This window comes from Lynx rufus, unplaced genomic scaffold (genome assembly GCF_022079265.1).
Source record: "Lynx rufus isolate CCGP_SWC_20201006 ecotype Redwood Valley unplaced genomic scaffold, mLynRuf1.p SCAF_6, whole genome shotgun sequence".
Classification (NCBI taxonomy): domain Eukaryota; kingdom Metazoa; phylum Chordata; class Mammalia; order Carnivora; family Felidae; genus Lynx; species Lynx rufus.
The window spans coordinates 96,293,068-96,305,982 of NW_025814878.1; positions in this window are offsets into that span (position 1 = coordinate 96,293,068).

The window sequence follows — 12,915 nt, forward strand, 5'->3', positions numbered from 1 at the left end:
TCTTGCATTCAAATCTCTGTACCAGAATCTGTGTCTTGGGGAACCCAATCTTCAAAATGACTTTCTTCTTTTGTTAGATGCAAACCCTGCAAATTCAACTAGAATAAATTATAGCTGATTCAAAGCTTCAAATGTAAAATTAAAAAAAATTAAATTATAAAGGTAGTAGAAGAAAGTAGAGAAGAATTTTTATATACTTGATTAGCCTAAATATTAGAACCCATTTAAAAAAGAGATTTTTCCACATTAAAATAAAATTCTGATAAATGGATAAACAAAATGTGGCATATACATACAATGGAATATTATTCAGCTTTAAAAAGGAAAGAAATTCTGACACGTGCTACAACATGGATGAACCTTGAAGACATTATGCTAAATGAAATAAGCCAGTCACAAAAGGACAAGTACTGTCGGATTCCACTTATATGAGATACCTAGAGTAGTAAAATTCACAGAAACGTGAAGTGGAAATAGTGCTTACCAGGGCCGGGATTGGGGCACAGAGGGAGGAAAGGGGAGTTGTTATTTAATGGGTACAGAGTTTCTATTTTGGATTTCTGTTCTGGAAATGGATAATGTTGATGGTTGTACAACATGGTGACTGTACTTAAGGCGACTGAATTGTACATTTAAAAATGGTTAAAATTATATATTTTATGTCATATATATTTTACCACAAAAATAAACAAATAAATGAACACATAAATAAATTCTGTTTGACAAAACAACCAAAGTGAAAAGAAAGAAAATATTTGCAACTTCTACCAAAACAAAGGGTTAAGTGTCCCATGAAGCAATAAGGAAAAGACTGAAAAATGCAGAAAATGATAGAAACAGAGAATTCACAAAAGAAACAAAATTGGCTTTTAGATACATAAAAATATGCTCAACTTCACTCATCAAAAGAGAAATGCAATTCAAATCATGTTGAGATCTACCTTAGACCTGTTAGGTTAGCTTAGATTAAAAAACAGTATTTTTAAATTGTTTTAAAAAAAAAAAACAGTTGGGATTCCAAACGCTAATGAGTGTATGAGGAAATATGCATACATTGTCACCACATTGAAGAAACATTTTGCAATACCTATCCAAATTATAAGAACATATACCTTTGACTCAAATTCTACTCTGAGGAATTTATTCTATAGACATACTGTACTTACAACTTATACAAGTTTACAAGATTATCCACTTACAGTGCTTTTTGTAATAATAAAAGTTTGAAAACAATCTGAAAGACCATCAATAGAAAATTTGTTAAAACCTTTTTAAAAAGGAAAGCAATCAAATGAAGAAATATGTGTCAGGGGATTTGTGAAGGGTTCCACCTTCTCCAGGTGAGTAACTGAGTCTCTAAGAAGTTTCAGACAATATTTGGGTAAATAAGTGAAGCTAGTAATCTGAACTATGATTGATGTGATCACTCACTGGCTTGGGGACTTTGAGTATTTTCTGCTTTCCAAATGAGCCAATGGCTAAGGATCGTGTCCGAAAGAAATACAGGAACTTGACAGTTAGGACTAGGAAAAAAACAAAAAGACAGGCCTATTAAGTCTGAAAAGAGTTCCAGTGATCCACACAAAGACTTGCACACAAATGTTTACAGCAGTATTATTCATAATAGCCCCAAATTGGAAACTACCTAAATGCTCATAAAAGTTTGCGAGTGGACAAACCGTGGTATATCCATACAATGAAAAGATACTCAGCATTAAAAAGGATCAAATTACAGAGGGATCTGAAAGACCTGATGCTTAGTGACAGTACCCAGACACAGGTAACCACATAGTATATGAGTCCTTTTACATGAAACATCCATAAAAAAACAAGCTATAGAGACAGAAATTAGATTTGTGGTACCCCAGGGTGGAAGGCAGGGCATTAACAGCAAAGGTGCATGACGGATCTTCCTCGGGTGATGAAAATGTTCCTAAGTGGACTTATGCTGATGGTTGCTCTATTTGATAAATTTACTTTAAAAATCACCAGATTTGGGGGGCACCTGGGTGGCTCAGTGGGTTAAGCATCTGACTTCAGCTCAGGTCATGATCTCACGGTCTGTGAGTTCGAGCCCCGCATCGGGCTCTATGCTGACAGCTGAGAGCCTGGAGCCTGCTTCAGATTCTGTGTCTCCCTCTCTCTCTCTGCCTCTCCCCAACTCATGCTCTCTCTAAAAAATAAAACTTGAAAAAAATTTTTTTAAAAATCACCAGATTTGGGGCGCCTGGGTGGCGCAGTCGGTTAGGCGTCCGACTTCAGCCAGGTCACGATCTCGCGGTCCGTGAGTTCGAGCCCCGCGTCGGGCTCTGGGCTGATGGCTCAGAGCCTGGAGCCTGTTTCCGATTCTGTGTCTCCCTCTCTCTCTGCCCCTCCCCCGTTCATGCTCTGTCTCTCTCTGTCGCAAAAATAAATAAAAAAAAAAAACAAAAAACAAAAAAAACAAAAAAAAAAAACGTTGAAAAATCACCAGATTTTGTTCTTGACCTGTAAAGGGCCTCAGTAAAATTATTTTGAAAAAGTTCTGGTGGATGGTGGTGTCCACTCAGATGGCTTGCATACCTCTAGAGTGAGAAGGCTCAGTTGAGTCCTTTTCCTTACTCTTTTACCTCATGGTTTGCTTTTTTCCAGCTGAATCAGCCTGAACAAGGACTGGTAGATCCCTAGAAAGGGTCAGGGAAGAGGGTGGGCCTTCTCTGGAGTGTTGGAGACTCTCCTGCTCCCAATGGAGAAAATAGGAATGGACAGGGTTAGTGCAGAATCGCCTGACCCTGGGTTGACAAGGAAGCCTTCCTTGAGAAGGAAGACCCTTTCTCAGCCAGGACTCAGGGCTGGAGCAAAGCAAACAGGGACTGAGGACCCAGAGTGGAAATACAGACCCAAGCTAAGGCTAGAGGGGAGCACTCTGCCAGATAAGCAAGGAAATGGATTCCCAATATGGCTTGGGGTTGGTGAAGTTTCCAGCTGGGATGGCTCTTCCTTTGGTGGCCAGGGATAGCTCGGGTCCCGAGACTGTGGAGGTAATGCTTCACTAGGCAGCTCTATTAATGATATATGCCACTCATAAGACACAAATTCAGAGTGGGTGGGGCAGAAAATGCACAGAGACCTCTTTAGTTTGATAATTTCATTATTCTGTGGCTGATTCTGTGAGGTTCCAATAAGAACAGAGAGAGGCTCACCAGTGGCCATTCTCAAAATTACACTCCCAGGGCACTGCCATGGAACTAACCGGCAAGTAAGAGATGTGAGGGGAAATGGAGGATGATGAGAGACATTAAGAAAAATGCTAAGAAGGAAAGCAAGGCCAGGATCCCACAGGAAGGGCACAAGGTGTGGCATGGTGGCTGGGAACACTGGCTTTCCCATCACAGGCTGGATTCTGGACCAGGCTGCCTCTCACTATTATGTGTTTGTCTTGAAGAGGGTTGCACAAAGTTTCAGACCTTCAGTTTCCTCACTTGTGAAATGGAGACATGGCAGTGCCTTCCTCACAGAATTCTTACAGGGATAAAAGGATATAGAGCATCTAAATGCTTGGCACAATCCCAGGCACGTAGTGTCTGCTCATTAAGTGCCAGAAAGTTGTATTGTTATTCTCTCGTCTTTAAAGCACTGAGTGCAGATGTAACATACAGCATAGTGACTATAGTCAATCTTATACTGCATATTTGAATGTTGCTAAGAAAGTAGATGTTAAAAGTTCTCATCACAAGAAAAAAATGTGTGATCGTGTGTGGTGATGGGTGTTAACTAGACTTATTGTGATTGTTTCACAATGTCTACAAATACCAAATCATTATGTTGTATACCTGAAACTAATATAATGTTATACATGTCAATTATACCTCAATTTCTAAAAAAAATCAGTGTGATGAAGAGGCCCATGTAGTGAGAACCCGACGCCCCTTGCCTATAGCCAGCATCCATTTGCCACCCAAATGAGAAGGCCACCTTGAGAACAGATCTTACAGCCCAACTCAGGCCTTCCAATGTCAACAGCTCTAGCCAATAGCTTGACAGCAACCCCATTAGAGACTTGAAACCAGAACCATCCAGCTAAGCTTCTTCTGAGATCCCTACCCACAGAAACATTGAGATAACAAATATTTGTTTTTTAAGCAAAAAAAAAAAAAAAAAAAAAAAGTAGTGAGATCACGCAATAGGGGAACATCAGTGGGGCATCTCTTTTACAAGCAGCAAGTAACAGTCAAAGCACACTTCCTGGTGGGGCTGACATTCCTGGTGGATATACCAAAGAGCACGTCTGTTTCTCACCCTGTCTCTCCAACGCTGAAATCAGCCAAAGTGAAGGCATCTTGCTGACTTTCAACAACCGTCTGCAGAGGAGACAAAGGTGCTTTCTGCTCTGGTCAGAGGAAGAATTCATGAGCTGTTTTGTATTGCAAACTCCTTAATCAGACCGACAGGACTGGCTCCTCGCCTTGTGCCTGAACTCTTGCCAATAATCCATTTTAACCCCCCTTAAGTTCTCAATAGCAGCTTCAATGACTGTGAGAGTGTGGGGGGGCCAACTTTTTGAGCCTTAAATATGCACAAATAAATCGTGTGACTGTTTAATATTGGGCATGTTGATCTGATTTGTAATCCAACAGATAGAATATATGCATTATTTACAATGTCCTGTGAACTCAATTTGGTAAGATTTATGAGATAGTGAATGTTTTCTTGCTTGACTTAAGTTAGGAACAGTGGTCATCATCTGTATCATGTAAACTTAATTTAGGGGCGCCTGGTGGCTCGGTTGAGTGTCCGACTTCAGCTCAGGTCATGATCTCGCGGTCTGTGAGTTTGAGTCCTGCGTCGGGCCCTGTGCTGACAGCTCGGAGCCTGGAGCCTGCTTCGGATTCTGTGGCTCCCTCTTTATCTGTCCTCCCCCCCTCATGCTCTGTCTCTCTCTCTCTCTCTCTCTCTCTCTGTCAAAAATAAATAAACATTAAAAAAAAATTAAACCTTAAAGCCACAATATTGCATTTTTATAGCCAAATATGCCTTTATCCTTCAAAAGCATGCCAAGGTCACTGAACTGTGCCCTTGCTCAGCCAGGACATTTCATTTCCTCTAGCTGGTTTCACTTGGAAGGCAACCAAATCTGAATTTCATCAGGGATGTCAGTTCTGCAATGTGGCCTCCAAGTCTAGTTTTCACACCCTAGAAGATTCTATAACCTTCCCAATACTTTAAAAATAAATCCATTCAGGGGTGTCTGGATGGCTCAGTTGGTTGAGCATTTGACTCTTGATTTCGACTCAGGTCATGATCTCATAGTTCATGAGCTCAAGCCCCACGTTGGGCTCTGTGCTGATCGGGGCTCAGCCTGCTTGGGATTCTCTGTCTCCCTTTCTCTCTGCCTCTCTCCTGCTCACTCTCACTCTCTCTCTCTCGGTGTCTTTCTCTCAAAATAAATAAATAAAACAGAAAAAAAATAAAAATAAATCCATTCAGAGGAGGGGTGTAGGGAGATGGGCAGAGTGGGTGAAGGGGAGTGGGAGATACAGGCTTCCAGCTATGGAAATAAAAGGCACAGCATAGGGATATAGTCAATGATACTGTAACAGCAATGTATGGTGATAGATGGTAGCTACACTTGTGGCAAGCATAGCATAGCAGGTAGAGATGCTGAATCACTACGTTGTACACCTGAAATTAATGCAACATTGTGTGTCAACTATATTCAAATAAAAAAATTAAAATTAAAAAAATAAAGAAATATATGTGTTTTGTATTTAAATTAACCAGAATTGGTTTCTCTTGCTTACTATAGAGAGCCCTGACTGACATACACTTCTCATATTTCAGTTTTCTGACATAAAATTTGAGGAGTGTTAATTACACCTTATTAACCCTAACTTGGATTTGAATGTTAAATAGGTAATCTATCTCTCTTGCAAATAATTACCAGGAAAATTATTTCACATTTAAAAATGAAATTAGACTGCTTGCTTCTTTCTCCATTATTCTACCTCCTTTCAAAGAAACTTGCATATATTAAAACGAGAAAAAAAAAGTCCTTGAGTGAGTTGGAAAGTCATTGTTTTTTAAAACAGCTGTAACATCTCTTGGTAATAAAAATATTATAATACTTTGAACACCATGGATATTAAAATTTTAATTAAAGAGATACTATTCTTGAAAATGTATAAAAATCTTTGATCTTCCAGGAAGAAAGATGATATAAAATATAAGATTTTCTCATTAAAGATGTGACAATAGGCATATAAAGGACTTAGACACATGTCCTCACCCAGCTAGAAGAGATGGCAGGAAATGGAGTCTTTGTTCCAAGGGACATGTGACCAGCTGATCACTGATGGGTATACAATATGGATGAAGGGGAGAATGCCCATGGTCTCTACTACAAGGGTTTCTTCCACATCAAAAAATATAGACATTTTTATTTTTAACAATGCATAGACATTTAAGAGATGTAAGAGATTTCCCATTCTCTTTTAACTCAAGATCTTTTTCATACCAGTCCTATGTTTATGTTTTATACAGAGTAAACATTTTTCTTGCCTCATCAGAGTGCTATTTCAAAGAGAAACTTATAAGGAACTAGATAAGATGAGGCTATATATGGAGATGCCCAGTCACAGTGGCCAGAGGTAAATCCAGGGGCAGTCAGAGCCTCTATAATTCGTGATTAGTGCTCAATATGCAGACAATGCTCTATTAGGGAGCATGAGGCAAATGACATTGATATCTGGGCAAGATACACAAAATATAGTCCTGATACTCTTCCTCTGTGTCCCTATTCTCCACTTATGCATGGAGATTGAATAACTGTTTCTTGATTTAGAGGGAAAAAAAATGTAAACTCATGCTCTAATTATCCCAGATACTCAATGATAAAAAATAGAACAAAATACACTCATGATTCAAACTGAAGTTTTGAAGAAATGTATGCTTGTGTTTCCACAGCTTTCTTTCTTCCAATTAAAGACTATTTAGTGTATTCATGTCAGATTATCTGTTTTCTCATCTATGCTTCAAACCTTGACTACTTAGGATTTAATAAGATGTAGCGATGGATATAAAAGAATGAAAATTAGGAGCCTGGCTTTCTAAGAGCCTTTAGAATCTCAACCCTGGATAACTGTAAGGGTCTTCTGAATCTTCCTAATTCCTGCCTCTGTTCTTTGCCTAGTTTACCATCTACCTTGCAGTTCATCACCACTTGCATCTTGTCTCATCACTACTGTCAGTGGCTCCCCATCACTCTCAGAACAGCTTCCAAGGCCCTCCCCAGTATGGTCTGAACCTGCTGTCTACTTTGGTCTCCCACCATTGTCAAGTGGGAATCAGGCAGTCGGGCTAGCGTTTCCAACTGTTCTGAGACCAGCAGACCTATCTTTACAACCAGGCTCCTCCCCATGCTACTCTCCCAACTCAGTGCTCAGTCCTCTTCTCCATGTAATCAAATCCTGTCTATCCGTCCTCTCTCTACTCAGCTGCTCCCTTATAGGTCCATATCTTTTTTTTTTTTTTGAGAGCAGTTTTAGGTTCACAGCACACCTGAGCAGAAAGTACAGGAATTTCTCATATACCCTCTATCCTCACATATGCATAGCTGCTCTCATTATCAACATCTCCAACCAGAGTAGTCCATTTGTGGCAACTGGTGAACCTATCTTGACACATCATAATCTCCCAAAGTACACAGTTTACATTAGGGTTCACCCTTGGTGTTGTACATTCCATGGGTTGTACAAATGTATAATGACATGTATTCACCATTGCAGTATTATACAGAGTATTGTGATTTCCTTTTGATTCTAGGCATTTTCACATTGCTATTTACCTGCTTTAGGAGTGTGTGCTCTTCCTCTCTCATGTATTGAGGAAATACTTAATGAACACTATTGTCTGCCAAACAACAGTGATTGACACTGGATACATAGCTGTGAACAAAACAGACCTGGTTTTGCTGCCTTCTTAGAGCTTATAAATGAATGAGGCAAGATAGACAGTAAGTAAGTAAGTGAATAAACATGATAGTGATTTCAAGTGATAAGTGCTGCAAAGGCAAAACAAAACCAAAAATAACTAGAAAATTATGAATAACAGAGGGGCCTAAGTTAGATGGGGTAGGGAGTGGCGGCAGAGTGTGGTCAGGGAAGGTCTCCAAGGAAGTGACATTTAAACAGATATTGAAGGATGGGCTAGAAGAAGAGTGGCAGGAAGGATCAGCATCTACAAAGGTCCTGAGGCAGGAAAGAAGGAGCTGTGTGAATTTGAGGAACTGAAAGAAGCCAGGGGAGGCAAAGGAAAATTGGGAAAGATGAAGTCCCTTCTTGCCATCTAGACTTTGAACTCCTTAAGACCAGGGACCCCATTTTGTCTTTTATATATTACCCTTCACTCCCACCCTGAATACCAAGCATGGTATTTAACACATAGTAGATGACACCAATATGTTGAAGGATTTGACTACTTTAACAATTTACATTCTTACTAAGGTATCAAGAGTAACATAGGGAATTAGAATAAGTATGAAATAATGCATAATCAAGCAAAGCTGTTTTCAGACTCGGGTAGGTTCCAGGCACTCTCATACTCAGAGAGTCTACTGCACCCACTTCATTCTAAACATGTTCAAGTGAACATGTTTACATCAGACATTATTTATATGTTATCACCTAAGAGTAGAGTTGAGTTGCCAGTTAATTGTTTTTCCTGATGTTAAATTTGTGGACATTTAAAGATATACATATTAATTTTGATTATGCAAAGTTTTTTTTTAAGTCGGTTTTTTTCTAGATCTCAAACTTTTTTTTAGACCCTAAAAAGAACTGTAGGTCCCGAGCATTTTGCCTAAGAGGTACAGCCTATAATCAAGGGCTGAACTGGGTAGAATAAACAACAAATGCATAGGGATCTGAGAAGGGAAAGATGTGGGAAAGAAGATATCACCAGAGCAAGAAGGCTCACACACTGTATCTGGTAACCTCCTGATTTGCCTGGCCAATACCTGCAGCTCCTAGGAAACAGGAAGTAAGAGGGTACTGTTAGTCAGGGTCTAACTTGGACTCCAAAGCAGACACTAGGGTCATCTGAAGGCACTATCAGTCTAAGTAAGAAGTAACCATGTCTTTTTTAAATTTTGGAGTACTCAAGGACAGATATAGTCAGATATGAAGGCAAGCATCAAACCATTCAGGTGAAAAACATAGGTCTGATTACCTGGCCTGAGACAGTGAACAGAAAGATGTCTTGGGGCACCTGGGTGGCTCGGTTGGTTAAGCTTTTGACTTTGGCTCAGATCATGATCTCATGGTTTATGGGTTTGAGCCCCAAATCGGTCTCTGTTTTGACAGCTCAGAGCCTGGAGCCTGCTTTGGATTCTATGTCTACCTCTCTCTCTTCACATCCCACCCCCCCCAGCTTGTGTGCACTCTCTCTCTCTCCCTCAAAAATAAATAAACAAAAAAATTTACAAAAAAAAAAAAAAGAAAAAGAAAGATGTCACCAGAAAGTAAGAAAACTGTTGAAAACCCAACACTGAGATGCAATGAATAATGGGGGAGGCAGGAAGCTGAGAGCTGGAGAGACTGTGTAGGTTGAAACGCAAGCTCATTGAGGTCAGATTTGAAAAAGACCAACTGGGGAAAGGAAGGCATAGATACAAAGACAGTGTCTCTGTTCAGACTGCCGGAACATAACACCATTGACTGGGTGGCTTACACAACAGACATTTATTTCTCACACTTCTGGAGGCTGAAGTTAAAATTTTTTTTCTAATTTTAATGTTTATTTATTTTTGAAAGAGAGAGAGAGAGAGAGAGAGAGAGAGAGAGAGAGAGAGAGACAGAGCACAAGCAAGGAAGGGGCAGAGAGAGAGGGAGACACAGAACCTGAAACAGGCTCCAGGCTCTGAGCTGTCGGCACAGAGCCCGACACAGGACTGGAACCCACAAACCACGAGATCATGACATGAAACGAAATTGGACACTTAACCAACCGAGCCACCCGGGTGCCCTGGAGGCTGGAAGTTTAAGATGAAGGTGCCCACAAGGTAGGTGTGATTCTGAGGCCACTCCTTTTGGTCCTGCTAGGTGTGCTCACATGACCTCTTCTTTGTGGGCATGGGGGCAAGGAGGGGGTGGAGAGCAAGCTCTCTGGGGCCTCTTCTTATAAGGGCACTAATCCCACCCTGAGGGCTCCACTCTTATGACCTCATCTAACCCTGAGTATCTCCAAAAGGCCCCATCCCCAAATACTACCACGTTGGGGGGTAGGGTTTCAACATAGGAATTTTGAGCAACATAATTCAGTCCATAGCACAAGGATACCCCTAAAAGAGGAGCAAGGGGAGAGCTGAGACTTGAGAAATATAGGCCCAATTCTTTTCTTTTTTTTTTTTTTAATTTTTTTTTTTCAACGTTTTATTTTTATTTTTGGGACAGAGAGAGACAGAGCATGAATGGGGGAGGGGCAGAGAGAGAGGGAGACACAGAATCGGAAACAGGCTCCAGGCTCTGAGCCATCAGCCCAGAGCCTGATGCGGGGCTCGAACTCACGCACCGCAAGATCGTGACCTGGCTGAAGTCGGACGCTTAACCGACTGCGCCACCCAGGCGCCCCAAACCCAATTCTTTTCTTGAAAAGGCAGAAAAGAACAGGCTTGAGATTCAGACAGATCTGGTTGAATCCCATTTATTAACTGTGTAACCTTGGACCAGTTACTTAAACATCTCAGTTTCCACAGCAGTAAAGTGAAGGTAAAAATGCATACCATACAGGGTTATTGTAAGAACTAAGGAGATTGAAGGTTTAAAGTAGCTGGCACAGAGAAAAGGCCTTTTGAAGGTTTTGTTGGAGCATGGAAGGCACAGATGTGCTGCTCAGGAGCAGAAGTTATGGTGGTAGCCTGTGACAGAGAGAAGCTGTTGAATGAGATGTGCTGTTCATGAGTACCAGTTCTAGTGAGTGGGAGGCAAGACTGGGCGGCTTCCCTAGTACCTTCCAACTCTGAAGTCCCATGAATCTGCATGTCTACGAGGAAGGACATCTATTTGTCTCCTCTGCTTTGTTGTTATTATCAACCAGCTTGTGGCCAGCACTCTCACAAACATCTCTTTCAATCTTCACTGTGACCTGACAGGTTAATAACAATAGCTATTATTATTCCTATTTTACAGAGACACAAGCTGAAGCCCAAAGAACGGGTCAACTTAATCCAAGATCATCATACTGCTGGGGAGTAACAATATGGACGCACATTTGGGACTTCCTGGTTTCCACCTCGGAACACCAGCTCTCCTGCTCCAGCTATCATGAAGCTGAATATTTGTCATACAAATAGCAGTAGGAAGAAACTGAAGCACAAAATGAGTGGGGCATTGTAAGAGAACGCCTGGCTTCGAATGAGCGTATGTCTCCAAGGCTGAACAAATTCCGGTTGGGGTACCAACAGCATTTAAATACAAGAAGACTACTGGCAGTTGTTCAGGGACTGTGGAGCCAAGGGAGGGGAGCCAGAAGGCTGTGGATGGGTACACGCTGTTCCAATTTGTGAAAAGGGGAAGAAGGTTGATTCTGCAAACCGTAGATGCCAGTCTTGGGCAAAGTTCTTGAAGGGCAAGTTGTGAATATAAAAAAAAGGAAGGACCTAATTACTAGAAGCCATCAAGTTTTCAGTGACAAGAAATTATTCTCAATAAACCTTGCTCCCCTTTAGATAAAGTAAAAGACTGATCTGTTTTTATTTAGACAATACATTTTTCTCATTCTAATAAGTAATTTGTAAATGTGTAGACTGGAGGATAGACATGGATTCATAACAAGTTGAAAATCTATTTTTTTTCAATTTAATAAAGAATTTTAAATTTCACTGTTTCTATGAAAAATACAGATTTTTGGTTTTTCTTTTTCTTTTCTCTCTTTTCTTTCTGTAATTGATTCGTTTTTGAGCATCTATATCTATCTGGAAAGATACAAAAAGGCAGATCAATTCCCTAACCTCAAGGTGTTCCGAGACACTAGGGTTCCCACTCTTGATTCAAACCCTGGGTTCAAATCCCACCTCCATCAGCTCACCGGCTTTGTGACCTTTGGGAGTAACTGACCTCTCTAAGCCTCAGCTTCCTCATTCATAAAATGGAGATAATAATAGTACTGACTTCATCGGGTTGCCCTGTGTACAGTAAGTATTCAAAAAATATAGCTGTGATTATTTTCTGTTTTTACAAAAATTTTAAAATATTTACTTATTTTTGAGAAAGAGAGAGACAGAGCTTGAGTGGGGGAGAGGCAGAGAGAAAAGGGAGACACAGAGGCCAAAGCAGGCTCCAGGCTTCAAGCTGTCAGCACAGAACCTGATGTGGGGATTGAACTCGTGAGCTGCGAGATCATGACCTGAGCTGAAGTCAGACTCTTAACCAACTGAGCCACCCAGGCACCCCTGTTATTATTTTCAATAAACTGCTATAAGTTATGGCACTTAGAATAGAAGGAAAGAAAAAAGCCCAGGATTCCAATGTTAATCATGACCACATCCTTTCCTAAGTCTTTTGATATTCTTTATCAGCTCCTTTTTATTTATGTTGATGAAGCAATTTGTTTAATTTTGTAGGCCAAGCTCACTTCCTTTTCTGGTCAGCTTTTTTTTTTTTTTAATTAAAGTTTATTTATTTGAAAGAAACGAGAGAGAGAGAGAGAGAGAGAGAGAGAGAGAGAGAATCCCAAGAAGCCTCCATGCTGTCATCACAGAGCCCCACGTGGGGCTTGATCCCATGAACCATGAGATCATGACCTGAGCTGAAATCAAGAGTTGGAGACTTAACCAACTGAGCCACTCAGGTGCCCCTGGTCAGTTTCCATTGATTTTATATCAATTGAGGGCTTCAACTTGGCCTCCTAGAATATTTTTTCACTCTTGGGAGAGGCAGATTG